Source organism: Lagenorhynchus albirostris, chromosome 8 (assembly GCF_949774975.1).
Source record: "Lagenorhynchus albirostris chromosome 8, mLagAlb1.1, whole genome shotgun sequence".
NCBI lineage: Eukaryota > Metazoa > Chordata > Mammalia > Artiodactyla > Delphinidae > Lagenorhynchus > Lagenorhynchus albirostris.
The window spans coordinates 20,111,976-20,125,150 of NC_083102.1; positions in this window are offsets into that span (position 1 = coordinate 20,111,976).

Below are 13,175 nucleotides of genomic sequence, written 5' to 3' on the forward strand. Positions count from 1 at the left end.
GGATGGAGTCTTCAGGATCCAAGCCCAGCAAAGATGTATGTGTCTGAGTGAACATGTCACTGGACTAGACCAAGAAATCTGCAAACTGGATGAAGTCGCCTCATTTTCCTGGGGCTCAGTGGCTGATAAAGCAGGGCGGGTGTGTGTGGAATGGAGACTGGCATGGGGCCAATTAAGGCACTAGCTTATCCACACAGCTAGAGAAAAAAAATGCCCCTGGAACATCCTTTCCAAAAATTTGAACACTGCTTTGTCCAAACTTAAAAGGGCTTTAATTTAGAGAGCGCTGGAGGGGGTTTGGAGATCACCTGGCCTCTTAGTTTTCAAAGGATGCTGCCAAGAACTCCTAGGACTCTGAGGAAGTTCAAACTCAAGTCAAGACTCAGTTTGAAAGTCACAAACCAGATCCAACCCACTCCCCTTACAGAAGCTGAGTGCATTAGCTTCCTAGGGCGACTGTAACAAAGTACCACAAACTGTGTGGCTTAACAGAGATATATTGTCTCACAGTTCCGGAGGCTAGAAGTCTGAGATCAAGGTGTCGGCAGGGCCAGGCTCCCTCTGAAGGCACTAGAGAAAGATCTATTCCAGGCTTCTCTCTTAGCTTCTAGTAGTTCCTTGGCTTGTGGCAACATAACTCCAGTTATGGAGAGCATGGCATTTTCCCCATGTGTCTGTGTCCAAATTTCCCCTTTGTATAAATTATTATGCATTAGGGGCCCACTCTACTCCAGTGTGATCTCATTTTAATGAATTACACCTGCAATGACCGTATTTTCAATTAAGATCAATTCTGAGGTACGGGTGGTTAGGATTTTAACTTACGTATTTTGGCAGGGGCATAATTCAACCCATAAGAGTGAGCTGGAGGGAAATGGACTTGCCTCAGCTCAGACAGATCTGCCTTAGCACCCAAGCCTAGGTCTGGGACTCCTAATTCATCCTTAAGAGCTCTTTTCATTACTGCAAGCTGTCTCCTACTTGACGTCAGACTAAACAAGGGGTCCCAAGCATGTTTTTCTCAGCCCTAGTAAAGGAGTCACTTGCCAGTTTGGGGGTGCCCATCATTCCACCTCTTTTCATGAGCACCTGATCTCCCCCTTGGAGAGTTTCCTACTGTGTGGCATTTCCTTGGAAGGTAGTATGTGTATCCCATTCTCCGATCTGAAAGGGCAGACCCTCCTTCTATCTCCAGGTAGCCAGATAGACACATGCCTTAGACTCAGCCCGTCAGACCCATTCTCCTGGGCCTTGTCCCCTGAGTAAGTGATGCCATGACGCAGAGGCCTCAGCAACACTCAAACTAGCCTGTTCCTGTAGGCTGGCCTCGCCGGGCCTCTTCCTGGTCATCCTCCAGAAGCCCCTGGCATCCCACTCCTATGAGTCCCTGATATTCTTCCTGTAAGCCCCCTGTTTGTGTAAGAGAAGCAGAATCCACTTCTGTTACTTACAAAAATAAGCTCTGGATGTCACGGGTTCCTTAGAGAGGTGCCGCTAAATTCATTTTAATCTTAGAATGAATCAGGACACATCATGAGACCCCAAAGAGGACAGATTACCATTATATGGAGTTATTTGTTTTTTGGACCCAGGTCCGAGCTGGGACGTCAGACCCACGCTCTGTGAGCGTCACTAATGCCACTCGAGGGGAGCAGGGGTGAGCAGGAAGGAGGCGACCACCAGCCGCTGCCACTTGCTAATCGATATTCGTAACAGCCCCCGTTGCATGTCAGTTATGCGGTAAACAGCTTCACCAGGCAGATCACAGGGCCCAACAATTTTATCTTATTTAAAATTGAGCCTAAACAAAACAGATAAGCGCCATATCATCTCCACGAATTAATCCACATACAGTTTATCTTCTGAGAGGTTTGCCACGGTGTCATTTACATCACTGTAAACACATGTTGGGTGGGTGGCTCTTACTAATTTAATTTGCTTCCAAATGTGTGTGTATGTGGGACCTCCCTGAAACCAAATAATTTGGAATAATAGCAGAAAGGGAGTGAAGTAATATATGTGGCAAATCAAGGCCTTGGGTTTTTGTGTTTTGTTTTGTTTTTGTTTTTTTAACTCTGAAGGAAAAAAAGGGGACATGCAGGGGGTTTATTTTTGATTAAATGCCTTAGCCTTGCTTTGGTATTTATCTTCCCGTGGCAGCCCCTGATCCAGTCACAATGTGTAATTCCATTAGCATTATCTCTCCATTCATTTGAGAGGGCCTTCAGCCTGGACAGCGGCAGCATAAAGGACTACAGTGTGCAGGGGGCTTACTGCTTATTTCTTCAGCAAGTTTATTCCTTTATCGGCAGCTCGTTTAAAGGGAGCTAAAGGGGAGCTGGTCAAATCGTTAAGTGAGAGCTTAGCGTGGGTTTTTAAAGGCAAACCCAGAAGCTTCGAGGGGAAGAAAAGGTTAAATTAAATAAACAAACAATGCCTGCACTGCCAGCAGAACTGATGGCCACAGATAATATTTAAGGACCTCGTATTTATAAAGGAGGCTTTATCTTTGTACTTTTAATGAGAAAAGTGATTTCAATCGGCTGTCACGACTCCTGGGTGTATTCTAGCTGAACCACTCAGTGACCTTGTGACTTTATTTCTCTACCCATGCCCACCGCAGAGGTGATGTTCAGGGCAGGAAAGAGATGTTCTTCCTAAAGTGCCCGGAGTCCCTGCAAAGAAAGATGAGGGTGGATGAAAAGGAGATACGGGCATTTCTCATTCGTCCATGCTAATGGGAGGTAGGGTTCACAGGGAGAGAGGAATTGCACAGAATATTCGCAAACCCCATTTGAGTTTTAATTGTCCCCTCCCACAGGGGCCTTTTCCTTTTCCTTCCCCTGCCGGCAGGTCTCATCCCCTGGCTGGCTTGGCTTCCCCTCCTCCTTGCCTTTGTTCACCCCTTCACAGAAGTGCCCACCTGGCCAAAGAGAAGATGCCAGGGGTTGGGGAAGCTACACGATAATGGCTCCTGGGAGCCGCTGGCGTGGTGCGTGGCTTGTAATCCTGTTTTCTGGGAGAGGGATTTGAGGTGGCAGAAGAATACATGATGTGCAGCATTTTGAGAGCGGAGTTGGGAGGGACTGTCACAGATGCCTGCTCGTGCCAGTAAAAATCGCAATCCCACTGCATCTGAAAGGCAGCTTGGCCACCAGCCTTCTCTGAAGGCTCAATACATGCCCAGTCCTGTGCTAAGTACCTTATACGCATTGTGTACTTTAAAGAAGTGTTTCCAAACTGTTTATTTTAAAACGCTGGAGGCTTATCAGTAAGTTTTTTGAGTGGTCCCAACATATGTACATTTATTGTAGTGTAGTATGTATATTACATGCATATATTATGATATATTATTTATATAGTATGATATTTATATATTATATACTATTATATAATATATAACAGTATATATTGATATGCTTAAGGGCTGAGAAGAATAAATAGAAATGGAAATTACTCTAATACTTTCTCCCTGCATCCCCATAGAGTTGGGAACACGCTAAGTACTTAACAACCCACTCTGACAATTTCTGTTCCTCACAGCCTGCCTGACAGGTAGGTGCTGTTGTCACTTCCATTTTATAGATGAAGGAACTCTGGCTGAAATTGGTTTGGGTAATATTCCCAGAGGGGGGATTGTAACCCATGTCTTCTGATTCCAGATCTTGGGGTCTTTCCATTACTCTATACTCCCTCCTTCTCCCCTCTTACCTTGACAAAGGACCCCAGTGAATGGCCCTGCATTCCTATGACCCGCTATTCCCTCCTTCGTCTGTTCCAAGGCTCTCCACGTTGATCCAATCTGCAGGGGGTGACTCCTGGGATCTCGATTAGTCCAAATCAGTGTTAGTAATCCTGTTCTTTGCCAGACACTCATTTTCACAACCTCCCTTGCAGCTTGGAGTGGCTATGTGACCCAGTTCTTGCCAGTCAGGTATATGGAAGCATTCTGAAATGCTCTACTTGCTGTTAGAAGGGAGAGCAACACCAGAAGAGCTTTCTGGCACTGCTTCTTTGCCTTTCTTTGGGGCTTAAGTTAAGTCTAAGGGCAAAAATGCGACTTGCCAAGGATGAGACACAGATGAAATAGAAAGAGGCTGGATCCTTGGTAACCTCAGAGAGTCCCTGCACTAGACCAGGAACCACCTAACTCCAGGCTACTCATGTGAGATATTAAATGTCTTTTAAGCAGCTGGATGCGTATGCTGTTATGTTTGCTCGTGTGTTTCTAAGGGCTTTTGCTCCATTTCTTTCCCTTGCAAAGTTCTGCCCACACTGACTCTCGCGTGGTTCCCAAAGCTTGCCTTCTTTGGAAGTAAGGATTATTCTTCCTCTACATTCCACCTCAGGGCCCCGGTACTGACTCCTTCCTCTCCCCACGTCTTCCCCTGGCTGATTGCTTCTTGTCTTTCAAGCCTCAGCTCAGAGGTTACCACCTGAGAGAAACCTTTCCTCACCTCACAGCACCATATTCTCTTATTATTCATAGAACAAACCACTGTCTGAAATTACCCTGTTCATTCATTTAACTGGTCATTCTTGCCTTCATCCGCAGTGCACACTGTACAAGATCAGGGACCTACTGTCCTGGGCTCCATCTTATCCCCAGCACTAGAACTTGGCACCGAGGAGGAACTAGGAATATATTCATATAAGAAATGAATCAAAGAAAGAATGTATAGGGAGCTCCTTTTTATCTGTTAAATTGGGTGCTGTCTGATTCATAAATCACTGAATAAAGCCAATAAGATCTTCAACATTAAAAAAAAAAAAAACAATGAATGGATATGAACTACCTGCCCATGTGAGTCCTTGGTTTTATTCCCTGGGGGAATTGTTCAGTATTTATGAAACAGGGATATTAAAAGGTAAAGTGATCAGCACGTCTATGCAAGTGCTAGGTGAATATTGCACCATCATCAAATGTCTATAATTTAAAATTCTGACATCGAAGAACATATACTTATTTTTTCTTTCACCTGCATCCTCTGCAACCCGTCTTGCTTGCTGACCCTTATTGTTCATTCCTACCCTCCCCCTGCCCACGCCTCAAATGTAGCTTCTTACTCCAAATCCTTCTGATTAGAACGTATATTAATGTTGTTATTATTTCTCACTGAGATGAGCCTTATTTTAAAAATATTGTAACAGCAGAGGCACTATTAATAAGAAAATGAATAGTTATAATTTCAATGTGGTGTTATGATCAGAATCAAGAAGAATTGCTTTCTGAATTGACACTCTCTTCCTAATTCCCCTATTACTTGGCGAATACTTCTATCTTAGCATCGATAACATATTGCTGCACTGATTTGCTTACTATGTTGTCTCCCATTCACCTGAAAACCCCTAAGGTAGGGACTATGCCTGAAACAGCTTTGATCCGTAGCACAGTGACATATGGCAGGCACTTCATAAATGTTTATTGAATGGATGATCCTAAACATGATATGAGCTGCAGAGTATCCCCTTGGCCTATTTCACTCTACAGTCAACATGAAATCTTACAGAACCTTTACAGTCTCATGAAAACCTGTGATATCTGGCTTTGGTCTTTGGACGAAATCCTTATCATTGTCACCATCATTATCACTCACTCCTTCTTTCTTTCTTAAGATGTATTCTCTCTTACTGTAGCTTTATGCCTGATTAAGCATGACGAATCAGGAAGGGAAATTATGACCAGGCCCAAAAGGCGCTGATGAAATCACTGGAGCAGAAGCCATAGGATGCTTTAGTTTTATTTACAGAACAAAACGATGAGGTGTCAATAATCCTGTTAATATGGGAGGAAGCATAATTAGGAATGACAAAGGGAACAGACTGAAGGTTTGGAACTCCTGCAGAAGCAGCCCACAACACTCCTTTACAGAGAGGCGCTTTCGACAGTGGAATAATTTCCCCCTGGGGGTCGGGGGCGGTGATGAGAATGCCATTGTTCGGATCATTTAAGACAAACTAGAGGATGAAGGAGCAGTCATTACAGGCTGTTGAACGTCCACAGTGTAGTCAGATGTAGGACAAAAACCTGTCCAGTCCTCAGGTTACAGTCCCTGCGACCAGATGACACAAGCTGACCCTGAGCCCATTACCTGTAACTTCTCTGAGACACTAGGATCCCTGGGCTGGTAGTCAGGCCCTTGGTAGCCATAGAAAGCTTCTGAGGTTAAAGGGGTAGGAATAGAAGAATGATAAGGATCCCCCACTGGAGTAGGAAGAAACTAAGAGAAAGGGGGAGAAAAGCAATGTGGGCACCCAAAAAGAAAGACTGGGGACCTGGGGAGGAAGGAATGGAGTGGGGGGTAGTTTGAAAGCCAAAGGAAAAAAATAAAAATTCAGAACTCTGGATTTTATGAGTGTTCAATGAGTGAATGATGGAAAATGGTTCCATACAGGCCTGTACCGGGCAAAAGACGGTCTACCTGGTGAATGAGGTGTACAGCTGCAGAGCGAGGAAGAGGCAGGGTTTAACTTAGCTGTGTGTCTACTCATGCCCTTCATCTCACTCTCTGACCGACTTCACCCTTGATTCCTCTCCTTGGTGGTGGTTGGGGCTGGATTTGGTTATCTTCCCTAGATGTTACCCTCAAATCATTGAAGTTTAATTCAGTAAACATTTACTGAGTCAAAGCAAAGCCCGTGGCACTGTGGAGGATACAACAATAAACACAAAACAACTAAAACCTCAGACCCTTAGAGACATCAGAGGTTATTTCATCCAAACTCCAGTCTTCACCTAAGCATCCCCTCCTTCCTGTCTGAATACATCAAGTGATGGAGAACTCACTACCACTCAAGAAAATCTGTTCTGTCTTTAGAGAGCTCTATTAGAAAGGCATTCCTTATATTGGGCAAAAATATCTCTACATAAGATAAATTCTATTCATTGATCCTACTTCAATATCTTGAAGTTATAGAGCTAATTCAGCAACCCTTCCCAAATATTTGAATCTGTCATGTTCCCTTGATCCTTACTTTCTTGAAGCTGGACATCACCAGCATCTTTGATTGTTCCAAATAGAATAGGATTTTAAGTCCCTTTTGGGCTTGACCACTCTTTTAGCTGCTCCGCGGCATGTGGGATCTTCCTGGACCGGGGCACGAAACCATGTCCCCTGCATCGGCAGGCAGACTCTCAACCACTGCGCCACCAGGGAAGCCCGGGCTTGACCACTCTTGAAGCGTGGGGCCTGGAGCAGTAATTCAGGTGTGGTCTAACTGTCTCAAAGCAGAGCAGGGCTGTCACCGCCCCCTTTGGGACTCCATTCTCTAATAATATAGCTTGTGATTCCATCGACTTTGGCAGCCTCTCCCTGTTGAGTCACATAGAGAGCTTATTGTCAACTTTAGCTTATACTTTAAAAAAAAAATGTGGTCCCATCTCCCTGATCCTGTATTTGCAAAGTTGTTTCCTATGCGCACATATAGAACCTCGGTCGTATCTATATTACATTTCATTTGTTAAAAATTGCCCCATAATTTCAGCATGCAAAATTATCTTCGAATTCAGAAAGTCTATTTTATGCTGAGGGGCTTTGATCATGCACTTGTAGCCTGAATAAAACCGGGTCTTCTTGATTCTGCCTTAAGATCCATCCCAACTTGATGATATATCCAAAAGAAATGCAAAATCAACCTTTTCAAAGCATTGACAAATTGCAGAGTTTTCTACTGATAGTCTCTTGAGGAGGCATCAAAAGAAGGAATTACATCATGTACTCTGAAAGACTTCCTAAAAACCCCTTTCTGTGACCGATGCTCACGTTCCTCCAGGGTCCCCGTGCTCATAGCCTTCCTCCCACCTTCTTGCCACCCATCCTCATGCCCCCTTCCCCCCCAGGGTGCTGCTCCATTCTTTCCCCCTGGCCACATCCTTTTTCTTTCTGGAGAGCTCCATATATTTTCAAATGTAGGTCAGTTCAGCTTCTCTCACTTTTTCATTCCTCAGCATGGTGCCCCCAGGTCAACATCAAAATGCCTTATTAACACCAAAAATGCCCAGTGTTAAGCAAAGGTTTCTTTCTCCTTAGCCAGGGGAGGATTGTAAATACTTATATTTATTGTTTTTTCATTGCAGTCATAGGCAAATTTGATGATTGTGTCTCCTCCATCTTTATCCAAGTTATTAGTACATTTGTAGAACAGGATTAGATTGAGAACAGAGCTCTAATACAGATCCCAAGAAAACCTTCCTCCACGCTGTCTTGATGCATTGAGGACCCTCTTTGGGGTCTCACCATTCAATCAGCTAATCCTTCCAGCCCACATAACCCCATGCGCTACAAGGGTCTTATTAAAGAGTCCTTGATGCAATTCAGATATTCTCTCTTATACTTCCTTGATGTGAAAGCGTCACCACTTCGTTGAATTAGAAAACAAGACCAACCTGGTAGGGTTTGTTCTTGGCAATGCCAGGCCTTTTCTTAGTGCTCACCATATCATTTTCTAAATAATCATATGTCTGCCCTTTACTGAGCCAGTGGTCAATATCTGGACCCAGCTCATTTGTTTGCAGTTTTCAGAACTTATCAATACATTATTTTCACCCTTCCAAACTAGAATGAGGTTTGCCTGTCTCTAGTCCTTTACCTGTCCCTACACAGTTCCTGCTGAGATTAACAACTCAGTGTGGAGCTTTTTACTTGTGAATATCTAAACGCCTCCTGGCACCATCGTATGTTCAGCCTGTACCATTTCTGGGTATTAGTGTCCATGAGTTTACTGACCACGGTGGAGAAGAAAACTGCCTTTGACTTGCTCTAAAGTTACTTGCTTTAGCATGGAAAGGATGTTCTGCATCATTCCTGGAATCTCCTTCTAATCAACTAGTGCCAAACAGAAGTCCTCAGGCCAAGTAGAACGCTGGCTGGTCTTTAGGAAATGAGAGATGAGAACTTCTCTGGGATGTTTACCCCATCGGGCTGGGCAGACAGGCTGCTCTGTACCTTCATGGCAGCCCAGAGAAGCGTGGGGCCTGGAGCAAGATGGAGCAGATAGTTGGAAAGTAGAACAAAAAGCAAGCTTGGATATGATACAGATGGGATGGAGGAGTGGTTGGCTGGATTCGAGGAGAGAGAGTGGTGTGATGAAGATGCTTTTAGCGGCAGTATTTTTTTGTTCCTTTTAAACTAGCTTTTTTAAAAAATGGAGAATGTAATACTTGCACAGGGTAAAATGTCAAAAAGAACAAAAGGTATACAATGAAACAATAAAATATATGTCACCCTGGCTCCCACTCTGAGGTTTCTGCTGGTAAGTGTTTTTTGTATCCTTCCAAAATGTTCTGTGTATATATAAAACTATACAGATATGTATGCACTATTCTCTACATTCAAAAATATGCAAACATATACACAAATACCTTTCTGCATTTTTTTTTCGGAGCATCGATTACATAGATTTACTTCATTTGTTTGAGATCTATACTGTGTTCTATTGCATGGGTGTACCGTAATTTTAACAGCAGTGCTTTGAGGGAATGAAAATAGAATTGTTGCCAAACCCAAGGTATTAATCTTGTTTGAAGTGGAGAGAGTAACTGACCGGTACACAGGTTTACATTTCAGATTCCTGTGTAACCTGAGATGTGTCACTTCAACATCCCTTGCCTCAGTTTGCCTAGCAGGGAAAGGATATCACTTTCTTTCTTGATTCTAGTGTCAAGAAATATGAGACAAGGCTCCTTAGACACAGGACTTGGGAAAAACAACTACTAGAAAAGGTACGTATTAACATTTTCTCATGATCTAGGGGTGGGGCATGGGCGGAAGGGAACCCTCTCTGCCCAGAGCGACACTGAATTGCGCCGATGTGGGTGCTGCGTTTGCTGGGCACCCATGAACAGTCATCTGAGCAGATCAGCAGGCCTGGTCTGCACTCACCTGCTTTATCTTGGCCCGTCGCTAGCCCTGCCCAGTGCTGTGTTGGGAAAGGTTTAAGAACTGGCTCTCCACAAAGATAAGAGCCCTGGTTTGCAGTGTATGCTGATCCCCCTGGTGTAAATATTTCCACCATGGCTGGTTTCCAGCTATCAGCATAGTGTCACTGAATGCAGGGTTGGGGACAGATGCACACAGTGGGGTCTTCCTGGCTTTTTTTAAAAAATCTTATTTATTTATTTATGGCTGCCTTGGGTCTTCGTTGCTGCGCGCCGGCTTTCTCTAGTTGTGGCGAGCGGGGGCTATTCTTTGTTGCAGTGCGCGGGCTTCTCATTGCGGTGGCTTCTCTTGTTGCGGAGCGTGGGCTCTAGGCACGCGGGCTTCAGTAGTTGTGGTGCACAGGCTCAGTAGCTGTGGCACACAGGCTTGGTTGCTCTGCAGCATGTGGGGTCTTCCTGGAGCAGGGCTCGAACCCCTGTCCCCTGCATTGGCAGACGGATTCTCTACCACTGCGCCACCAGGGAAACCCATCTCCCTGGCTCTTAACTATCAAGCACCACTGTGGCCTTGGGGCTGTGACCATGGGGGGTCCACAAGGGACATCCAGCGTTTGCAAAGCCTGCAGACAGGAGTGCTTTGGGAGGAAGCCCTTTCAAGCCTGAGGAAGGAGAATGGGGGGAGATGTTAAGGAGGAGAGAAGTCACCGTGGGTCTCTGCACGGTCCCCAGAACCTCCCAGAGGCGTGGTCTGTGGCTCCTTCTGCGCCGACTCAGTACAGGCACCTCTTCCCTTCTTACTCTTCCTCGTGGCTTCTTTCCTCCCCATTGTGGGTACCTTGGCCCCCCTGACGACCCTTAGGCACTGCTTGGGTCTCCAGAAGCTGCTGAGGGCTGAGGAGATTCCTCGAAGGTAGTGCCAGGGGGATGGAAGGTAGTCCTCACAGGACACTGTGCAGCGGGGAAACAGTGGCCTCCTGTTTCCGGTGTCTTCTTGCTGTGCCTTCTCTTGAGTCCTGGGACCTCCCCCCTGCCCTGCGGCGTGGGGAGGGTCAGGTTCAGGAGGATGGAACTTTATCAGCACCACAGCACCACTTTATCAGGTCCGCTCAGTCTGACCTCCAGCGGGCTCCCCGTGAGGGCAGGTGCCAGGCAGCTTGTTAAAACGAACAAGCTCCAGCCCTGCTCTGCACCTCCGTGTGGGGTGTTTCTGAGGCTGACGCGCCAGAACTGCGCACATCCACGTCAGGTGAGCACGACTCTACATTCTGTGTGTTGTGCCTTCCAGCCCCCTGGCTGGGTTTTCTCATTTTCACTTCACGTATTGAGATATGCTAAGGGGCTCTGTAGGGAGTTCCTGGCAGGGCACATCCTGGTGCCCATTCCTGCCCAGTATAGTCAGTATCATGCATCCAGCATGCCCCGCTCTGTCCTTCTTATTCTAAAGCCAAGTGGGCTCAAAGAATAAGAGTTAGAGGCTACTGAGGCCAAGGTCAGGGGAACGGTTCCCTCTGTAAGTCACTATATTTTTAATTATCTCTGGCTGTGTAACCAGTCACCTCCAGCAACATCTTGTCTCTGCTCCACAATGTTTGGGACCTCAGTTAAAAACACCCAAAGCTGGAATCATCTGAAGATTTGACTGGGCCTGGAGGACCCACTTCCAAGGCGGCTCCCCCATGGGATGCCAAGTCGTGCCCGCTCTTGGTGAGAAGCCTCAGTTCCTCTCCTCAAGGCTGCCTGAGGGTCCTCACCACATGGCCGAATACCCCAGAGCGAGTGATCTAAGAGACCAAGCTGGGAGCTGACACGTCTTGGATGACCTGGCCTTGGAAGTCACACCCTGTCTCGGCCGAGTCAGCTCTGATTCTGTGGGCGGGGACTGCAGGACGGCATGAATACCGGTTGGCAAGGATCACTAGGTTTATTTTGGATCCTGGTTATCACAGTCTCTTAGCAGATTATACTCAGACAACCTGGCAATCATCTTGGAAATGTGTGCTACCAGATAAGGTTTTTAACCCATTAGCACAAATCCATCTTCAGTACAAGGAAAACAACTGAGGCCTTTGTGCTCTTTGTACCCCAGTCATAGAGGCCAAGTGACTAGCTTAAGCTTCTTGGCAGGTGAGTGGGGCAGAGGCAAGACGGAGCCTTCACGTGGAGGCCATGAATGGCATCTGGTTCTTGGAGTTCAGGCGTGCTATAGGACCTCATGTCTCCTGGGACTGAACCCCCAAAAAGGGTCACACGGAAGTGTTTACATTTTCTTGTTGTAGCCAGATATGGAGTTGGCCAGAGCTGGGACTCTGCTGTTTCTGGCCAGTTGAGTTAGGTCACATGCCTACCCCACCCCTTGCATCCTCCCATTTCTGATTCCTGCAGTTGAAAAGACAAGTTTGCTCATTAGTTGGAGGAGAAGGAAGAATGCTGGAGAGAGGTGGTAGGTGAAGGCGTCTGGGGAGGAAAGGGATTAAGACTTAGACCCCGGGAGGTGTGGGAGCTGCTTCGGGGCCCAGATGACCAAGATCCACACGGTGTGTGAGTGGGGGAAGGGAGCGAGCATCCCCCCCCACCTTGGCACCAGACCCCTGGTGTGGCCTGGGAAGCCACAGCAGAGCAGCGGGGCTGGCCTTGCCCAGCGGTATAGGTGGGCAGAGGTGATGCAGAGGTGTCCTTCCATCACGTGGCTTGTGGCAGTGGACTTCCATGACGAGGCCTGTGAAGAATAACATGATCACACTTGCCGCTCAGCACAGCCACCCTTGGGGGTCTCTGTCACATGGGAGGAGACAGGGAGGGGGCTATCAGTGGAGGCCAAGTCTGCATGAGCAGGAGAAGGCTGAGAGGTGAGATTCAGATGCGACCATCACTGTGTCCTCGCTAGCACCCACAGGCTGGAGAAGCCTGAGATGGTTTGGGTCTACTAACAATACCCAGCCACCAAGGTCAAGTACAATCAGGAAGTGGGGTGACATAGGGACACTCCTCCTCCACCCTCCTCCAAGGGCAGTCGTTTCTCCGTCCTGTTTTTACTATTTTATGGCCTGGAGTCTTGGAAATAGAACGCTTGGGTTAGAGGCTGACTTAACCCCTTAGGAAACAGGAAAGAATAAGTTTGTTTCAATAGACTGAGAATCTTGAGAGCAGCTGCGCGTACCACGAAATGGCAGCTTTCAGAAGGCTGCAGCCCGCTGGAGTGTGTGGTGGACATCTGGTGACACACCTGGAAATCAGGGGTCAGTGGGGAGTTGGGCCCTTCTCGCTGTCTGGAACCCTGGCCTTCTGTTTCCAGCGCAGG